The sequence below is a fragment of the Ursus maritimus genome, unplaced genomic scaffold, assembly GCF_017311325.1.
Source record: "Ursus maritimus isolate PB19 unplaced genomic scaffold, ASM1731132v1 scaffold_4, whole genome shotgun sequence".
In the NCBI taxonomy this organism is placed as follows: domain Eukaryota; kingdom Metazoa; phylum Chordata; class Mammalia; order Carnivora; family Ursidae; genus Ursus; species Ursus maritimus.
The window spans coordinates 85,335,226-85,347,792 of NW_024426552.1; the positions used below are offsets into that span (position 1 = coordinate 85,335,226).

The window sequence follows — 12,567 nt, forward strand, 5'->3', positions numbered from 1 at the left end:
GGCGGCGGCGGCGGCGGCGAGGAGGGGAATTTCCTTGTGCCTCCATTCCCGGGAGGGGGGGAGCGGCGTCGGAGGCCACCGTTTCCAGGTAAGCGCTGGGGGCCGGACCCCGGGGTGGGGGTGGCCGTGGGCCGGGGCGGGGGGCGCGGGCGGAGGCGGCCCGGGGGGCGCCGGGCCGCGGGGGGGGGATGGGCGCAAGTGGAACATGCATTTTTCAACTTGGCCCTTTGGGGAGCTGGGGTTTTGGTGGGGGAGGGGAAGGCAGGGAAGGCATTTAGGGTGCCCCATCCCCCCTTTTTCCTCTCTCAGGCTTCTTTGAAATGCTCACGTGCCTGCCCACCCCCTACCCTTTCCTGATCTCGGGGATCCTCACCCTTATTATGTTGTTGTCCCCGAAAATGTGCACCTCGGCCTTCTCCCCCGCTTCCACCCTTCGTGCATTTACACCCCCTTTTTGTGTGTGTGTATGTGGGGGGAGGCTTTCAGGAAAGAATTTGCAGCAAATTGAATCAAGGAGCCATCATGAGGCCGACTCTTTTATAGCCTATTTTTAGCAGAGGAGAGGGATCTTTTCGGTGCATGTTATTCTGTTAGCAATGGAAATCTGCTTCCCTCCCCAGGCGCGTCCCCGGTGCAGGCGCGGCGACCCGGGCCGGCGTGCTGGGGGCTGCGGGCGGCTGTTGGGGCCGCGCGTCCGGGGCGGGGGCGCCGGCGGGGGAGGGGCGCTCAGCCGCGGGGCCGCACTCCGGGACGTGTTTATTTGTAACTTAGTGCCTTTTATCGTCTTAAGGAGGTATTTGCTAGAGCCTCTTTGAAGTTGGGTTCAGAAGTGTAGAATTGGCAAAGTTATTGCCAGCTTCCTGGTAAGTTTTGGGTGGCACAAAGTCACATTATTTTCTGACAGTGTAAAGGCCACGTTGTGAGGGTGGTTTCTCGGTAACTTCCTCTTTGCAACCGATGTCATTTTTTTGAACAGAAGCAGAGTTTTATTCAAGTGAAATTATTAATCTTAAATGGCAGCTCGAGGGAAACCATGCATGTGTTAACATGTTCAGTATTTTTGGAAGTTCCTAATTTGCTGAAAGAGGCATCACTTTGCAGTGGCAACCGAGATTAAATTTAGGTTGTGAAAATGGTGTGTTTCATGTGAAATGTGGGTTGTAACGGCTCTTAAAAGAATGCTCCTTTTACTAGGTTACCTAATAACATTCTCTAAAATAATTTGGTGATTACAAATGACAAGTGTTGGAACCTAGTTAAAAATTAGATTTTTTTTTCAATGTCTGAAGTTTACTTAATACTTAAAATCTTGGACTGTGTAGACACTAAGGCGAGGAGTTTTAGTGCCTATGTCATTTACAGTCGACTTAGGGAAGTTTACTATTGGTTTTCTTGTTTTCCAAACAAGAACCCTATGCTGTTCTAAACGAGCTTGTTAATAAAATGTGGGTGAAATGATGGGTTATTTTTAGTCTGAATTGCCTATCTCCTCCCCCCCCCATGTAATTAAGTAATCATTTGCCTCCTCCTTTTTTCCTAAAGACTCCTTTATCAGATTGGATAATATAAGGCCCTGGTGGTGTTTTCATCTGCTTACTAAAGCAAATTATAAAAAAATATCCTGGTTACACATTGAAGATACAGCAAGTGACTTTTTGGCTTTCCCAGTGCTGTTCATTTTCATTTTTGTTAAATAAGACCTGTGCTACATTGGTGTATTTTAGTAATCCTTATTTCCTGGGACTGTATGTTCTCACCATTTTCATAAGTTTATAGTCTAGGGAGATAGGGCAGCTTTGTCTCCATGAAAACTGTGTCTGTTGTATTGTATCATGGGAGTTCATGGCAAGCAAGCTTCAGAGATCATCATTGAGGGTTCTAGACATAGTTATCATTTACCTGTGGAGGAAGTGTGGCGGAAAGAAAATATGCCTGAGAGTGGTTAGGCATGTGATGTGTGTTTATACTTTTTGCTCTGAAATCGTATTTTCCTGCCCGTTTGGGATATGATTTTTTCCCCCAGTTTTCTATAATGCATTGTGTGATGTATGTAACCACAACTGTTAAATCCACAAATAACTATTATTATTATTATTATTTTTTTTGCTGTTGTGTAGATTCAGACCTATAGGGCAAAATACTGCACTCTCTGGAGTATTAAAACAATACATGGAAAAAGTTTTTCTTACTGTTACAAAAGTTAATTAATGGACTTGTTAATGGCTTAAAAATTGTTGCAAGGATAGCCATCAGTTTATAAGATGCTTTTCTTCTCATATACCAACTTTGGTTATTAATACGGGAGACACATGTGGTAAATGGTGTGGCCCCTTGTGGACCTTGTATTTTTGCATTGGTTGCCTCAAAGAAGTGAGAAACATTTTAATAACTTTTTACATGGGTCCAGGAATTTTTTTGTTACTTGTGTTATCAACATCTAATGAAGGTTTATCATGATTACCTTGATATGTGCCTAGCAAGAGAATAAGAAGTAACTATTTTCTGGGAGCCTTTCAAGCTAATAAGCAGAAAGGGCAAAAGCTTAGTATAAATATAGGGGTTACTGATAAAAAGAGATATGACTAATGGACCTTTGAAACAGCAACCTGTTGAATAAATACATCTGTTCATATATAGCAATGAGGTATAAGTACAACCTTGTAAAATGAGTAGCTGACAAAGGAATTCTACTTGCACGGATTATTCCAACAGTGTTACTACAAAGAATTTTTGACTTAATGCACTTTGATGAAGTTAGTAGAAATAATTTGTTGGGTTTATTCAATTCCTATGTTTTTTATATAAAAGAGGAATGTGAATGACAGTAAGTCAGGGGAGAGAGATGCCAGAAATACTGGGACTATCCAGGACTGTATTTTTCTCATGCATGTGAATTTGACTCCTTTCATAAATAACATTTACAATATAAGTCACTAAAATGGAAAAAAAGAAATTAGTAACATTGAGACATTTATACATCCCCATAGTATAGAAGGGTTAGGGCTAAAGGCTGTTTAGTAAGACTGTGGTCCAGTTTGGAGACCACCATGGTGGTATCTCCTGTTCTAACACCAGCAGAAACTTGAGTTAAAAAAAAAAACCAACTGTGTGAGAGAACTGATGCTGGAGAGGTTTACTGTACACCACCTATGGGATTAGACTACAGAAGAGTACAATCAATTACCCTGTTACCAAGAGCCAGAGCAAAGGGACTGCAGTTGGGTTATGCTCTAGGAAAGGTGTGAGGTGCTTTCTATGTCATTTATACTTCAGGCTAATCCTATGAAGTAGGGAGTACTGGACTCTGCAGATGATGGAACAGAGAGGTGCAAAGTTAGTTCACTTGTCCAAGGCCACAGAGCAATCAAGTGATGCGTTAGGGTTCAAATCTAGGTCTGTCTGAACCCTAGTCTGTGCTCTTTCTAGATGACTGTAGCTGTGCCAGATTTTTCCAGCTGTCTTGTCAGTTTTGTCTGTCCGTGTCCTTGCAAAAAATTAGTGTTTTGAATCAAATTTATAATTCTGTAGTTGGGCATCTCCACTAACTGGGTCACGTAATTGCATGGATAAGTGGAATTCCTAGGACTCAAACATTAACTCTCTGGAACCATTTAATAAGGTGCAGTCTCTTGTAAACTGCTGTATTTCCTATCTTAAGACTGACAGCCCTGAAGTAGCCTCTCCCAAGTACTGCCAGCAGAAATACGAAAATATGGTTTTATGCCTACAGTTAAGAAGGAAAAGCAAACAAGAGTATGCCTAACTATCCTTCAGGGTACGTATTCCTGAAAACTTGTGTAAGAACATCTCATGAAGGCTTTTCGTGTAGCATAGTGGTCCATCAGGGGTCCTTGAGGCAAACTGCCTGGGTTCAAACTCAGGCTCTGTTCCTTACTAGCTATCCAACATTGCGAGAGTAACTCCCTCTTTATCTCAGTTTCCCCTTATGGGTAATGGGGATAGTCAGCTTCATAAAGTTGAGAAGATTGAGAGAATTGTATGTGTAAGGTGCTGAGAATAGTGCTTGACGTACAAGCATCATGGAAAAGTAGGCTGTTTAGGATGATGATGATGGCTTTGGATTTGAAGTTTGCTGCTTTGTATTACATTTTATGTGTTTGTTATTTATTTTAGTGCGGACATGTCTAGAAAACATTTGGCAGTTTTATTTCCTGAGTAAAATGTTTGAAATAAACTTAGCTTAATGTATTTACTCCTGAAGTTGTAATTGAAGGCTTACCTTGAAGAATTAGATCGGATTTTAACACCAAGTAGGAACAATATCCAGTTACATTGTGTAGGCACAGTGCTGGGTCTTTTGGGTGACTTTTATTGCTGTTCTTTTGTCACTTGGGCTTGGACTTCTTGAATGTTGCACCATTTGGAACATTTTCCAACTCTTTAAATAAAGGAATTTTGTTTTGCAGGGCTAGATCCATCAGTATACCTAGGATCTCCTTTTTAGATTGGAGCGATGACTTGAAGTAGGTTATTGTTTTCTCCAGGCTTGACCTTTCATCTGTGTTCTTGTTCTGTATTTTCAGCTGCTGTCAAGTCAGTTCTGTTTGGAAGTTCTGTTGCTCTGAAGTGTCTGTAAGCCTTGTCTTATTTTCACTTCCCCCCCCTTTTTTTTGCCATTTTTAATTCAGCAGTAATGTTAACTACTAATATAATTTGTGTGTCAGGACTGCACAGCTGCTTTGACAAGGACTTTGACAATCTGAGTGGCTGATACCCAGGTTTTAAGAGCAAGGAAACCTAGGCTTAGGTAGAAAGGAATGCACAGAGGGATTTAGGCCCAAAGTGTCTGATTTTTAGGCCAGTGTTCCTAACTAGCAGTTTACGGTCTTCGCTGTGAATGAATGAGAGACTGAATGAATGGTTTTAGGTCTCAGTTATTACATTAATTTTCTAGTGGGTTGCTCTAAGCAGCCATTCTATCTTCTGTAACTTCTTGGCAGTGTAATTTATTTAAAGTATTGGTTTCATCACGTCAGTTCCTTTGCTGGAGAACCCATAATGGCTTCGCTTTGCCAACTGGATAGAGTTCATAAGCTTCAGTGGGGCTTTTAAGGCTCTATTCTACCTGTTCAGCTCTATTTTCTTCTCTTCCCCAACTGTGATTCTGGCCTGCCTATCAGAGACTGCAGTTTTGCCATACTCATTACTCCTCTGCTTTCGCTCATGCTGTTCCTTCCTTTTGCCCTTTTTATAGTATAGTTTCAGTCCTGCTTCTTCGTTGAAGCTTTTTCTGGCCATCTTGAGTCAGGATAGTTCACTGAGATTCCATTTTGTTTAAGGAATATCACAAACTCCATAATTACTCATTGTTTCATGGGTTTGTGTCCCATCCATAGCCCCAACTACATATTTCTTGAAGGAAAGGACTTTTTTTCTTATGGTATTAGCAGAATTTGTGATTTTTGTACCGTACCATCTGTGTGTTAGAGTGGATTGTTTCTCCGAGGCCCATGTTAAAATAAGCAGTGGTGGGTCCTGTACCACTGTTGCTGCTGTGGCAGAAGTTCTAGGCCTTCAAGGTTTAGGTGTACTATGGTAGCACTTACTGCTTAATTGGAGTTTTGACGTTGCCAGTGTTGACAAAGAAGAAACTTTATAAAAAAAAACTTTATCAAAATGTAGAATGAAATGGAAATTGATAGTTTTGTCCTCTTAATCCTGGAACTGTAGCCATGACATTGGTGAAGAACCTAGTCTGGTTGGGAATCCTGTCACACTAAGTTGGCTTTATTTGGTTATATTTGTTATAATGAAACTTAAGATCTTGGACTTTATTTTTTTTAATCTCTTTGGCTTTTTTGCTCATTATTTTCTCTGTAGTGTGCCTAAGTAAGATGGCGTGTTTAGCTTTGTTTGACAGCATTCTGACCACATTGGAGTCTCATTTAAGTCAGTACTGTGAAGGTATTAACATTCAAGATAGAGTTTATCTGTTATATAGTGTAAGTGGGTTTAATTTACCAGAAGAAAGTCATCATAACCATCCCTCTTCAGTAGGTTTTTATGGTAAGGCTGTGCCATATCACTTCTACACAACGTGGGTAATTTATTCTAAAGCGACTAATTTGGTATTACATCCTTTGGAAATTTTTAATATTTGGAGTTCTAAAGTATGAATTTTTCAGCATGGTTTTGTTTGCATCAAACAAAATGGTTGATTGTTGGTTCCTGCTTTCTGAGAGCTTAGATTCTTAACTTAGAATTAATACAATCAAACTGTAAAGGTCATGTTGAAAGATCAACAATTAAATTTCAGTAAACATAGAAAGAATATCCAGTTTAAGAAAAAGATTTATGTGAAGTGAATAATTTGAAGAGTAAATGAGGAAGAATAGGTATTGAATGTTTAAACTGGGGAGTTTGCCACCTGTTTTCCTCTTAAACGTTTATAAATTTCTTTCAGGAGGTAGAAACAGAAGAGCATGGAAAGCACGGGTCAGAGATAGTCATTCCAGTATCTTAATAGAATAATAATTCTTTATATGAAATTGTACTCTGGACTCAAACTTTTTTTTCCAGTGAGATGTTTAAAATTTTTAATTACCTTAAAACAAAAGCAGTGAAGAATTTTTACTTTTTAGGAACTAGAAATCCATGTACTTCTTGATATCTTCTTTATTTTGTCTGAGATCAAAGGTAGTATCAGTGCTTTTCTTTCTTTTTTTTTCATTGTGTCCTTTTCAGCACACTGTGTGATAGGACATTGTAATGAGATAATCAGTTAAGTGGATGTTTGCTTTTGTGTTGTTACTGTGCATCTACTTGAATGGTGGGTAGCATTTTAACATGGATTCAGTATTAAGCAAATGAATTTTTATCATCTTTTGCAAAGCCATAGTTACGTGGGTAAGTCATTTAGTTTCTAGAAATGCATACTAAGAAGGGTCATGTGAAGTATTATGTAAAGTTAGCTCATTCATTCAAGCAATACGTAAATAGTCAATTCCTGTATTAAAATTCTGAGATTCTGTCATTTATGTAATTTTTTCGAGGGAGATCTACATGGAAAATTTGCTTAGAGTATTTAAAAGCTAAAAATCTATAGTCTTACATAGAGTAATAGAGAGCATTTGGCATTAGCATAAGCAAACACCTCTGGAGAAATTATAGTAATGGTATATTTTGCTAGTTACCTTCAGCTGCTAATAGAATACAGTTTATGGGTTAGTGAGAGGTGTTTTATGCTTGTCCCTTAATTTGAACAGGCTAATTGGGTAGAATGTATACTAATTTTGTTCCATTTCTATTTTTCGGCTATCAGATGTTATTAACTCAGCATAAGGCAATTGGGTCATCTACTTTGGGTTTCTGAAATAAGGTAATGGAAGTAGATAATGAATGAATTTCCTTAATGTCTTTTTTTTCCCTGTATAATTGTTCTTTTATGGGATAGAATTTATCATACATGAGTGAATTTTTAGATGGTATTTGTAGTTATAGTAGTGTTCTTTGGTACCTTTTTATATAAAAATGTGATATACTGTGTACTTAAATTTTCTCCCACTAAAGTGATGAGTTTTCTTTAAATTACCTTTCTCTGTCTTCATTAGTAAGAAATGTACATTTGTGAGATCATAGACTGGGGTCAGGAGTGCAGTCTGTTACTGTGTCAGGGAAATAGTCTTCCTATTCTGTGTAAAAACTAACATGCTCGCATGGGGGGTGGGGTTACTACTTTGACCTTGGGCTTCCTTATGTCCTGCTAGCAAAGGTCACCAGTTTTAACATTTGGTGAGAGATGTTTTGTGTGAATTTTTCCTTGAAGATTTGTTTGGAATCGATGTTTATGACTTTCTTGTTAGTCTTTATAGGATTTTCTCAAAGATATATTTAAAAACAAAAAAAGCAAAGGCAGAAGATGTAGTCTGCTGCCATTTTAGCTTACAAAACGGGAGAATAATAGAAAGGAGGACACAGACATGATTGGAGAGTGTTTGAGTTTTATATGCTCAGGGTGACTCCAGAAAGATACACAGGAGACTACTAACAGTGATTTTAGGGAGTGGGGTTGGGATGGGGCGGTCATGTGGTCAGATGTGGGAGAAACTTATTTTGACGTATAATCTTTTGAACTGTTTGAATCTTGCAATGCTAGTAATACCATTTTTAAAAAAGTATTGATTATGAAAAATCACGGCATCTAGTTAGGAATTCTTAATCTTTCTTTCAATTTGGAAAGTCAAAAGAAGAGAGAAAACATAATTCTTCCCATGCTTTTCAGACAGTTTTTAAGGAGCTGGAATTGTGTATATTTCTGCAAACACTTATTTTTATTTCTCAGATTTGTTGGCAAAATTAGAGCCACTGAGTGATTAAAAGCTGTTAGTTCTGTTTCATGATTGGGTCATCAGACCAGTTGAAGTATTTAGTAATAGTGATGTGATTTTCAAGTCACATCCAAGATTGATAATTAGGAATTTATTCAGTGCAAATATTAGAAGGAGATATTGGTTGTACAGAAGTATATAGGTGTTATCCGATTTCAGAGGTGTTTTTCCAAGGGTTTGGAAATCTGGTGAGAATTGTGTTTCTTATAATTGAGTAGTTGATTTTTAATAATTGCGATAGTCTTTGGTATAATGGGATTTGTGGGACTGTAGATTCTGATACTTCACGGATCCTGCCATGACTTGTGAATTTAGACGTATGTATTGTTGACACAAAGGGGACATATAAATCTGATTCTGATTCCATTTTAGCTGGCAGTTGGTGGTACTTGTAATTGTTCATTAGCTGTTTACTGTAAAAGGTTTTGCCTTCTAGTTGTGCTTATCGTTTTCAAATTAAGCTGGAAAATCTCAAGAGAAAGGTGGCACCTGTTTCTGTACATTTAATTCTGCTTCCGTGTGACCTGCTTCCCTGCGAGTATTGCCTCTCTCTTGAGTGATAAGAGGGCTAGGTAGGGTGTGTGTCTGACCTTAGGTAATTAACTCTTACTGTAGTATGTCACTGTGGTGAGAAGCTCACACTCTGGAGCCTGGCATACCTGGCCTGTCACCCCTACCTATTAGTTGTATGGCTTTGGAAAATGATGTAATCATTCCATTTGGTTTCCATTGTGAAAAATGGAAATAAAGAGTAATTAATGCTTTCCTTATAGAGCAGTTGTGAGGATTAAAATGTGAATACATGTAAAGCAGTTATCCCAGGGCTCAGCACATAGGAAGCACCCAGTAAACGCTCCCTGCTAGTTGGTAGCTCTGTTAGCTGCAGCAGCAACAGCTGTAGAGAGAGGCAGAAAAGTGACACTCCTTCTGTAAACTTGTCATGGCTTCCTGTGGCAACTGCAGAACACTGATGGCTAGAATTCCCAGCTCAGAGGGCTACGACTGCATTTGGTGACTGAGCTTTTGTTGTTCTAATTCTCTAAAATGAGAATGTGGGGACACCTGGCTGGCTCAGTTGGAGGAGCATGTGACTCTTGATCTCTGGGTTGTGAGTTCGGGCTCCATGTTGGGTGTAGAGATTACTTCAATAAAAGTAAGACTTAAAATGAGAACGTGTACTGTGTTTGTCTCGAATACATATGTTTTACAGAATATTTTATATTGAGTTTGGTCATATCTTGATATTTCAAGAAAAAATATTACTATCTTAAAAAAGTTTTCTCTTTGATCACACACTGTTCTCTGGCTCTCCAGAGGATGCTACTTATATGGATCAGTTATTTCAAATACACTTATGACTTGTTATGCAAACTTTGACTTGGACTTTCATATATATGACATAACAGAATATGTATATGTGCAAAAATATTGCAGTAAGTTCCTTTAATAGCTGGCACACATTTTCTATAATTTTTCATTTAAAAACACGCTTTTATAAACTTCTAATTTGATTTTATCATTTTACAAGTGATAATGATTTTATTTGCTGAGTTTAGAAAATACTGTTTTAAAGTAGTGTCAAATTACAATTCTCTAAGCTTTATGGATTTAGAATCAGTAATCAAAATTAGAAACAAATTTTCATTTTGAATGATAGAAGATAGCACATTTATTGGTGGTAATTTCTTTAGGTAGTATTCTGAGGCTCTATTAGGATTCTGAAGTTCTAATCCTCCAGTTTTATAAAGTGTGCATTCAAAGTAAGATATAGAGGATAAGGAAATTTGTTTGCTAATAAAAAGGAATATAAGAATTTTTTTGAGGGTTAATCTGCAAACAGCTCTGGATTAAGAACTCTGAATGCTGCTTATAAAGAACAGTTATTGGCGTGCCTGGGTGGCCGCTAGCATCTCAGGGTCCTGGAATCGAGCCCTGTGTCCCGCTCCTCGCTTGGAGAGGAGTCTGCTTGTCCCTCTCCCCCTGCCCCTCCCCCTGCTTCTGCGAGCATGCACGTGCTCTCTCTCCCTCAATAAATAAAATCTTAAAAAAAAATAGAGAACCCTAAGTATTAACAAAAAAATAACCATCATACTCAGTTTCTTATGTTTCATTAAAGAAATTTGGATAGATTGTTTTATACAGTTTAAAAACTGACATACCACAGCATGTTGGCTGAATGAAGTTACACCATCTGATTGAAGATTAAGCTTCTTTCTATGACAGTCTTAAATTGACATGCTGGGGGCACCTGGGTGGCTCAGTCGTTGAGCGTCTGGCTTTGGCTCAGGGCGTGATCCCGGCGTTGTGGGATCGAGCCCCACATCAGGCTCCTCTGCTGGGAGCCTGCTTCTTCCTCTCCCACTCCCCCTGCTTGTGTTCCCTCTCTTGCTGGCTGTCTCTCTCTGTTAAATAAATAAAATCTTTAAAAAAAATGTGGATAATTTTATAAAATAAATAAATAAATAAATTGACATGCTGGCCTGTGACCACTAATCATCTGTTTCTAGCACAGACCTCTCCTTGATTCAATCGTTGGCTCCTATCTCACTAGGCAGGGCCATCTTTGAGGACAGTTGTGTTTCACCCATCTTTATCATTAGCATCTGGTACAGTGCTTGGCACAGTCTTTCAGTGATACTTTAATAAATAATTTGTATTTGTAAATAAAAGTTTTAAAATTCATGAACAAATTTTTTTTTGAAACTGTGTGTCTCACACACTGGGTGGGGAGGGGCAAAGGGAGAGGGAGAATCTTAAGCAGTCTTCATGTGCGGAGCCCCACACAGGCTCGATCCCACAACCTTGAGATCATGACCTGAGCCCATATCAAGAGTCGTATACTTAACCCAAGAAGCCACCCAGGTGCCTCTCATCAACAGATTTAAAAAGTTACCAAGATTATTATTTTCACTTTTCTTTGAATGTTGTTAAAACAGGCAAGGTATTATGAAATGAGAAGAACAGAGAATTTATCTTAGAAGGTTTTGTGTTACCCTTTGTCTGCTTGTCTGCCGGAAAGTACTTTTTGTTTAAGTAGATAACTTAATCTTCTGTATCCTTAGACACTCACTTCTTGAATGTAGGTATGTTTTCTAATTTGGTGCTCCTCTACTTGGTTCGTTCCCGTTTTTGGGTCATAACTTTCATGAATAGCTGGTTGCCTTATTTCATCTAATCTCGTTTGCCCTTCCTGCATTTTCTTCTAGATGACTCATGTATGTTTTGCAGGTAGATAACATTGGTTGGTTCATTTGGTCTGACAAATCAACGTAGAGGTGACTTCTTGCAAGTGAGAACTGGTAGGAACAGGAAAAGTGGCTTATTTTTTAGATTGTGTGTAACAGCATACTAATGAGCTTTGATAAATATGGTAAATGTGCATGGTATAACTTACAGAAATGCATATATTTTATAGAATACACAGTGGAAACATTTATATATACTGTTTTGCCGGGCACTATAAAAGATGCTCAGTAAATGTCCGTTTTCTTCCCTATTCCCTACTTGATGGGTTTTTCATCACACCTCGCTGTAAAATTTGAAAGTCCTTCTCTAGGCTGTGAGGGACCCCCAGCACTAATCTGCCCTGTGGCCTCCTCACAGTCCTGTTTCACATCACCCTTCTTTCCCTTGTTCGCTGTGCCCGGACCTACCAGCTCCACTCCCACTGAACAAGCTTGTTTCTGTCTCGGTACCTTAATTGCTTTGCTCTCTGCCTCAGGCTTTGCCCTGAGATTGTCATGTGGCTAATTCTTTTATGTCATTCAGATTTCAGTTCCAGTGCTACCACCTGAGAGGTCACACTGAAATAGCTGCTCACTCCTTAGCCATTTTCAGTTTCAAGACCTTCATATTTTCCTCATAGCACTTATCTCTGAAAAAGCCTTGATCATTGTTTTTGTTTGTTTGTTTGTTTTACGCATCTCTGGAACTTACATTCCATGAGAACAGGGACAGGTTCTGTCTTGTCACTCCAGGACATAAAACAGGACCTAGTAGGTGTTCTGTAAATATTTGAGCAAATTGTTCTCTCAGAAATGCTTTTGTAACCAGCTGATAGCTTTAACCTGGTTCATCCCTACAGTAGAATACTGGAAATAACTCATTAAAAGGCAGCATTTAGGGGAGGGTTGGAAGAGGCTTTATTACATTGGTATTTACCATTTGGAAGCCCAGGGACATATGTGAGTGCTGTATGCTTTTCTTGGAGGAACTACTT

At 39.0% G+C, this 12,567-nt stretch overlaps 1 protein-coding gene across 2 annotated transcripts in view; it reads left to right on the plus strand.

The window, feature by feature from the left end:
- TBL1XR1 (TBL1X receptor 1) overlaps positions 1–12,567 on the plus strand; it is a 167,093-nt gene continuing 154,526 nt past the window's right edge. The window contains exon 1 of one of the 2 annotated variants that reach the window (XM_040621585.1): positions 1–88. The gene's annotated coding sequence lies outside the window, so the exon portion shown is untranslated. The remainder of the gene's footprint in view (positions 89–12,567) is intronic. The other variant, XM_040621586.1, reaches the window with a different exon arrangement.